Source organism: Xenopus tropicalis, chromosome 3 (assembly GCF_000004195.4).
Source record: "Xenopus tropicalis strain Nigerian chromosome 3, UCB_Xtro_10.0, whole genome shotgun sequence".
Lineage (NCBI taxonomy): Eukaryota > Metazoa > Chordata > Amphibia > Anura > Pipidae > Xenopus > Xenopus tropicalis.
The window spans coordinates 107,107,846-107,115,962 of NC_030679.2; the positions used below are offsets into that span (position 1 = coordinate 107,107,846).

The window sequence follows — 8,117 nt, forward strand, 5'->3', positions numbered from 1 at the left end:
GTGCAGCAGCCACAGTTAGCCATGCCCCCCTTACTGTAATAATACAGTTTCTCTCACAACCACAGACACAATCACACAGACACGAGTAGACTTAGCCACTCCCCCTGCACTTAAGCAGAGCCATTTTCTAACACATTCTTCCTCTCACAGCATCATGTGACCAGACTAAAGCTAAGGAAAGATACAAGTGAACACGTTTCAGGCATTAGCAGCCTAGCAGGGAGACCTGCAGCGTTAAGAAAAGATAAGCACGGAATGAGCACTTACTGAGAGGAGAAGGGCTGCTGCAGAACTCCTGGATCAGGCAGCCAGCACACGCTGCATCCTGCCCGGGAACCAAGACAGCAAGGCTTATCGCTATTGGACCATTGCAAAGGACAAACCGCACCCCTATCTCATGAGTGGTTAGCGCTAAAGGAAATCCCGCCTCCATTTAAAGTACAGCCTCGCCATGGTTACAGTTGCTAAGGGGCACAGCAGCCCAGGCCTCCCACAAGCCTGCTGTGGAGCCAGGAGCTTAAATCTTTAACCATTTTAATGTCAGAATAAATGAGTTCTGCTTTGTGTATTCTTCATCCAGCATATAAACGGTGCTATTTTACATAGTAGTACTCAATTGCTTTTAGTCAGACCTATAAGAACAATGTAGCAGAAGGAATCACATTATTGTGTTGTTTTTATACATTAGGGAACTATGTACCCCACATTGTAAAATATATTTATATAATCTGGAGTATGGCTACTTTTCTGTGCACCATACTGTAAATTATTAGCATGAGGCCAGAGTGTTGAGTGATGTGCAGGTTCTTTTCTGACCTGCAAACCTGCTTTCCAGCTGTTTACATCTCAGCCCAATATTTGCCACTGCCTTGCGTGCCGAAGCCATCACTTTCTGCTACCCAAACAAACTTTCCCTACCAGATCTGCATACCTGATAGTGATGTCCACTACTGGCGTTCATTTATAATAGATTACGGAAATGCGGGACATTCATAGAACGATCCGCGATAGCGGGATGAGAGGGCTTAAGCTGAGCGCTCCGACTCCTTGCGCTGCTTCTCTCCTTATGTGGCTCCTTCTCCGGCAGTCCCAGGCCCTTTTATAAGGTTGCACCCCTGCTTAATGACGTCACACGTACACACCGGGCGCAACCTTATAAAAGGGCTCTGTGTATGGTTGGCTCTGTGTATGGTTGGCTCTGTGTATGGGGGGCTCTGTGTATAAAGGGTACTGTGTATGGGGGGCTCTGTGTATGGGGGTCACTGTGTTTGGGGGGCTTTGTGTATGGGGGGGGCTCTGTGTATAAAGGGTACTGTGTATGGGGGGGCTCTGTGTATGGGGGGGCTCTGTGTATGAAGGGCACTGTGTATGGGGGGCTTTGTGTATGAAGGGTACTGTGTATGGGGGGCTCTGTGTATGGGGGGCACTGCGTATGGGGAGCTCTATGTATGGGGGGAACTGTGTATGGGGGGCTCTGTGTATAAAGGGTACTGTGTATGGGGGCACTGTGTATGGGGGGCACTGTGTATGGGGGCTCTGTATGGGGGGCACTGTGTATGGGGGGCTCTGTGTATAAAGGGTACTGTGTATGGGGGTACTGTGTATGGGGGGCTCTGTGTATGAAGGGCACTGTGTATAAAGGGTACTGTGTATGAAGGGCACTGTGTATGGGGGGCTCTGTGTATGAAGGGTACTGTGTATGGGGGGCTCTGTGTATAAAGGGTACTGTGTATGGGGGTCTCTGTGTATGAGGGGTACTGTCTATGGGGGAAATTGGAGGCACTGTCTATGGGGTAAAGTGGGGGCACTTTCTATGGGGGGGTACTTTCTATGGGGGGTACTGTCTATGGGGGACCTGGGGGGTACTGTCTCCCCTGTGTGGGGGGGGCAAAACTGGTAGATAGTTATAATTCACTTATAACTGACTGCCTTCTCTCTATATTTGTATTTTATATGTAGGAGTTGCTATTTTGTTTTCCTTAGGTAGTACAGTATGAGGGTATAGCACATTTGCATCTGATCCCACCATTTCAACTAGATAAAAGGAGTATTTTTAGAAAAAAATGGGGTGTGTTAATTGGGGCATGGCCACAAAAGTGGGCATGGTCAAAAAATTGCCCTCTTTTCATTTTTCAAATGTTGGGAAGTATGCCCTAGTCGTATCTTCCTTCACTTTCTATGCCTGCTATCCATTGACTCACCTCACCATCTGCTCCCTGCACCCAACTGAAGCAGTCAAGGGATCCTATATTTGGTAAGAACTGATTAAACCTCTTCAGTTAAAAGTGGGTCCATGTTACTGCCTTTTGCAGTTGGTACTAGGGTGCTCTCTGAACACTGAGCCCATGTTTGTGCACCCAATACTGTAATTTAATAAGGCTATAATAAGTCAACTCTGAGTTTCATGACCTGTGGCTTCATGCTTTTAAATGGTTTAAAAACTCCTCTGTGACTAAAAATATGTACAAATTACCATAGCTGCCATGGGGCAGGGCAAGGGGGGCATCACATTCAAAATTATCTTCTGGAGGATGGTATTATGAGCAGTAATCAGCATTACTTTATGAGGGATAAGTCATGACACACAAATTTGATTGCTTTTTATGATGAGGTTGGTAAGTAAGTAAGTTGGACCACAGGGCTGCAGTAAATGTGATCTATTTGGATTTTGTCAAAGCTTTTGATGCAGTTCCCCGCAAACAACTGCTTTCTAAAATAAGGTCTGTCTGAAAATGGGTGGTTGTCAATTCTCTAATTTAAGTAGGGTTCCTAGTAGGGTCCTGCAGTGTTCTGTATTGGTTTCACTTTTTTTAACTTCATTAATAACTTAGGGGAGGGTATTCTAGGTAATGTATCAGTGTTTGCAGATGACACAAAACTCTGCAGGCCAATTAATTTCATTGAGAATGTGGCATCCTTGCAACAGGAACTCCGACATACTGGCAATCTGGGCAGCTAATGGCAGGTGACATTCAATGTTGATAAATAGAAGGTTATGCATCTGGGATGTAAAAATATGCAAGCAATGTATACTGTTAATGGGACTGTTCTAGGCTAATCCATAATGGAGAAAGACCTTAGAGTCCTTGTAGATAATAAACATTGCTGTAGCAAGCAATGCCAGTCAGGCAGTAACTAAAAGGGCAGACATGAGCTGTTTTTTCAAGGGAGGAGTGGGTCATTCTTTTTTACAGGGCCCAACTAGAATATGCCATGCAGTTTTAGTCTCCAGTGCTCAAACAGGATATCATTTAATTAGAGTCTATAGAAAGGCAACTACAGTAATTTGGTATAGGGTATGGAAAATCTTATTATGAAGAGGTGGTAGGTGGTTTATTACTACATTAATATGCTGTTTGAACAAAAAAAGTAATGTCTTGAAAAAGAGTTGGTTTTTTTTTAAGTAGGGGTGCCACCTTTGCTAGTTACTAAACCCGCACAAAGGGGGTGGGGCGGTGATGCTGGGGGTGGGCATAATGATGTCAGGGCCTGGCATGATGATGTTGGGTAGGGTAATGATGCTGGGGTGGGGTTATGGCACCACTTATGCATTTGGCTGGATTTCTGTCCAGTTTTCTCAGTGTTTGAATTCTGGAAACCCTAGCTTTATCTATATCCTGCCTGATAAATAAGTCCAATTCTTTAATAAAAGGTATGGGATCTATTATACAGAAACCAGTTATCCAGAAAGCTCTGAAATACAACCGTGCTAAAAAAACAATTCCTTATTTTTGACTGATTTGAAGGAATCGTTTACCTTTAACCTTAGGCTGGTGCTTCTGTTAGGAGAAAGTAGCACCTAGCAATCCTCTTCTATCTTCTACATAGTTACATAGTTACATAGGGTTGAAAAAAGACCAGAGTCCATCAAGTTCAACCCATCCAAGTAAACCCAGCACACACAACCCACACCTACCAATCTATACACTCACATTCATAAACTATATACAGTATACCACCACTAATACTAACTGTAGATATTAGTATCACAATAGCCTTGGATATTCTAGAACTCATCCAGGCCCCTCTTAAAGGCATTAACAGAATCTGCCATTACCACATCTCTAGGAAGGGCATTCCACAACCTCACTGCTCACTCTCTGGCAGCTCCCCTGCCTGGTAAGGTTTTCTCTTAACAGGAGCACCAGCCTGGGGTAAAAGGTAAGTTATTACAGTCCTGGGGAGTGCCTAACCTTTCTCCTTTAAAGTATGGTGGTCCCAAGGCAAATATCATATTGATAGGCACTTGTTGGCCTTCAAACTAATTTGCAGCAATACTGCCCGAAGCCTACTTATCACTCACAAACTTGTTTATATTAGGGATGTTGTATAGAAAATTCACAACATAACATAATGAAACATTAAAGTTCCTTTTAGAATGAGTGCTGTTTTTCATCGTTTTGTTACTGTTAATGGACTCCCAACCACAGACCGGGCCCCCTCTCAAAAGAACCTTTGGGCCTGGCTCACACCCTGCAGCAAATGAACACCCAACTTCCCCATCCCCATCCTGTCAACCCCCCCCACACAAGTATTTTTTGAATCAGACAGAAGAGGGCACCACCACAGCAGACCCCACAACCATCTGAGCCCCCATAGGTCACAAAGTCTGCTGTATAGAAGTTATGCCCAACGTATTATTAGAGATGGTGGTGGAGAGAATAGCATATACTTAATACAGAAGTATGATTAAAAGAAATAATATTGTGGACCTCATTGCACCTCATAAGTGTATGTTCTAGAGCTAAGAATATATGTATGCATTAATGTGGGAAGATTTATTTAAAAGTCATAGCAGATTACATGGCTGGCAGTGGGCCAACAGTCCTGGACAGATTTGTTTGAAAGACCATGGGAGGCAATTAATATGTCCTTGGGCAGAAATGCAAGAGCACTAAAGCTAATGGGCGCATAAACGCAGCCCGAGAATCAGCCCCTCCACTGGCATACGCTCTCTACTGTGTTTGCACCCAGGCCAACACAGACATAGGATAGAGCAAATGCAAGCAGAGGGGGTCTTTCTGAGCCTGTGCTTTTTCAGACATTTTGATTTGATGTATACTAATCACCAATATAGTTTTCAGAGCTATTGTTTAACCCATGCTTAAGACTAATAGCATATTAGGCATATTACTACTGGCAAAAAAATGTATTTCTCACTGCTCATGCTGCACAAACAATATTTTGTTGATATGTACTGCAATAACTGACTACAAATCTCAAACCAAATAAGATTCAGTCTATGAGCTGATCTTCAGCTATATGTATTGTATGTTTACTTGACTTTCAGGTGACAAGACAATAGCACAATGACAATATTCACATACATCAAAATCAATTCTTAATCATAGGCCATACATCATAAATAGCTGGTGCTGATCTATGAAGTCTATGGAGAATAAGCTTCTAATCTATAAAGTAAAGCAATGTTCTGTGCACAACCATGACCTCATACTTTGATGTCTCACAAAGGGAAATAAATGGAAATAAAGCTCAGTGTTATGGATATACACTATGGATAGGTACCCTTTGTGTTTTACGCACAATTAATACTTTGCTTCAAAAACTCTAATTCCATTTACATGAATATGCTGAATTTTAGCAGTGTAAACTACAGGATCCTGCATGTAAACAACTATCTATTTAAAATAGGGTGGTTTTTGTACTTAATTATTGACAAAGTTCAAGTACCATTGATCTCTCCAAACCACCAGCAAATGAGCACCTTATTCTTTTACTAAATATTACTCTTTTCCCCATATGTAATAAAAGGCACTAAGATCGCCCAGGAGCAGTAACCCATAGCAATCAGGTGACCAGTAAATGCTACCTGCTGACTGGTTGTTATAGGTTACTGCAAACGTACTCCCTTTTATTACATTACCCCAATAAGTCATTCTTTCACTCTGTGTTGTTACTGACTGGTTTCAGTGCCTTAACTAAAGGTTACTTTACCTTGCCTCCCTATGGTATAAGAAGAAGACATTTTTCATAAACTTATGTTAAACCATTTTCAGCCCCTCTGCACTCCCTTTACTTCATGGGCCTCCCAGAAGTTGCAGGGCCTGCTTTCTCTATAGTTATGCCCTTACTGGCCCTTTAAAACAATTTAGGGCAAACACCACTTGGTGGGACATGCCCTACCACTCAAACTGCACATTTAAGTATTTCCAGAAAAATATTTAATTAAGCAGCATATTCAGAACAAACAAATCAGTCCTAATTTCTGGAACACATACTTTATAGGAATGGTTCATTTTTCCATTACCAGTACAGGTTTGGGATCCTTTATCTGGAAACCCATTATCCATAAATCTTTGAATTACAGAAAGACCATCTCCCATAGACTCCATTTTATTTAAAGAATTCCGATTTTTTAAAATGATTCCCTTTTTCTCTGTTATAATAAAAAGGTACCTTGTACTTGATCCCAACTAAGATATAGTTAATGCTTATGGGGGGCAAAACAATTATATTTGATTTGATTTGTTTATTTAATGTTTAAATGATTATTTTTTTTAAAAGAAAAAAAGTATGGAGTTCAAATAACCTAAAGATCCCTTATCCAGAAAACCCTAGGACCCGAGTATTCTGGATAATATGTCCCATACCTGTATCTGGAGTCATTACAAAGAACAAAGCACACTGTGATCTACTTTAAACTATCTGTGGATGAACAGCAGTATAATGAGCAGAATACTTAAAATTGTGGTCCCAAACCCTTATAAATGCAATACATTTAGCCACTAGCCCTCAGAATGTCACTGATCCCTTATCAATATATCAACAATAAGAACTGACAGTACACAGTGGATGCAGTGCCATGGAAACAGATACTCTCATGCCAGAAAGGTAAGCACAACAATAATAAACGCATGCCTAGCAGCTATCTCTTCCCCCTAAAAAAATGTTTGTATTATGCATATCAGTAATCACAATTATGGTACCCAACCTGCTTGACTGCAGGCAATGAATAGTTAAGCTAAAAGGAGAGCTCAAATTACTGCGTTCAGGAATATCGTGTATATAACAATGAACTGCTCTACCATAAAATGGACATTATTCAGCAGATCTACAACTTGTATGGTACAAAGTTCAAGGTGTCTGACCTCCTTTATGACATTAACTTGTCCAATGACACGACACACGTCACAGCATCGTATCTAGTGGGAGAATGAATGAAAGGACTGCTCAGCAAAGCTGCCATTGTTTCTACATTCATTATCCTATTGCTCAGCTCTCCTGCTATATAACCAAGCTGCTTGACATCAGATGCACACTAGAACCTATCACAGTGGGATGCGTTCATTACAATAAGGATTTACCTCTGTGAAATCTGCAGATCTATTGAGGAAAGCAGGAAAGCATAGAGGGAAACGGAGAACGGTTTCTGCTGCTCTGGGAACCTGTTCAGCTTATTTGTGGCATTCCAACAAGCCGCTAGGGGCACTATACAGAGGGAGGCGTTGCTTGTACTGACATCACACAGCTATTGAGATCAAACTTTCATTGTTTGCCAGCCCTTTGGGAACTTAGTTTAACGTGAGAAGATTTAATGCATTACTGCTGGTGCTTCTGACATATTTCTCTTTAGCAAACTCCAGGTCTCTGATTCAATTATCTTTTGCTTAGAATCATGCAGCCTCATGAGGTTAGACAAGAAATATGCAGGCACATGCAAATGATTAGACAATTGCATCTAATGTTATTGCTTAGCAGCTCTTTCCAGTTCCAGTTTCCAGTTCCAAAGCTATAAATAAGGGACCCATAGGGTTAATGACCCTATTATTGGATTGCAGGTAGGGTGACCACTTCCTGTCACACGTATAGTGTTTGGACAAGGGCCCAGGAAAGAATGGCCCCAAAGGTAGCCAGGCCCTTGGTGAAGTTAGGGATACAAGGACCCTGTGAATGAGATGTAGGTAGTGCTAGGTCTAGATTTGTCAAAGTAAATGTTAGGAACATACAATATAAAGGTAAGCTATTAAGAGCAGTATGCACTCCAACAAGGACTGGTAGATGGAGGTAACTCTCCCCCCAGTCAAGACTGGCCTGTAAGTGTAGGGGTCCCAGTACTGTATAGGGATTTAGGTTATGAGTGTGCCCTGATCCAGGCC

At 41.9% G+C, this 8,117-nt stretch overlaps 1 protein-coding gene across 7 annotated transcripts in view; it reads right to left on the bottom strand.

Moving 5' to 3' along the window:
• Positions 1 to 7,405, bottom strand: part of tp53bp1 (tumor protein p53 binding protein 1) — a 56,249-nt gene extending 48,844 nt beyond the window's left edge. For 6 of the 7 annotated variants that reach the window (XM_004912633.4, XM_018092451.2, XM_004912632.4 and 3 more), the window contains exon 1: positions 268 to 404. The gene's annotated coding sequence lies outside the window, so the exon portion shown is untranslated. Of the gene's footprint in view, positions 1 to 267; positions 405 to 7,325 lie in introns of those variants that run through there. The other variant, XM_031899214.1, reaches the window with a different exon arrangement.
• Between the last annotated feature and the right edge of the window lie 712 nt (positions 7,406 to 8,117).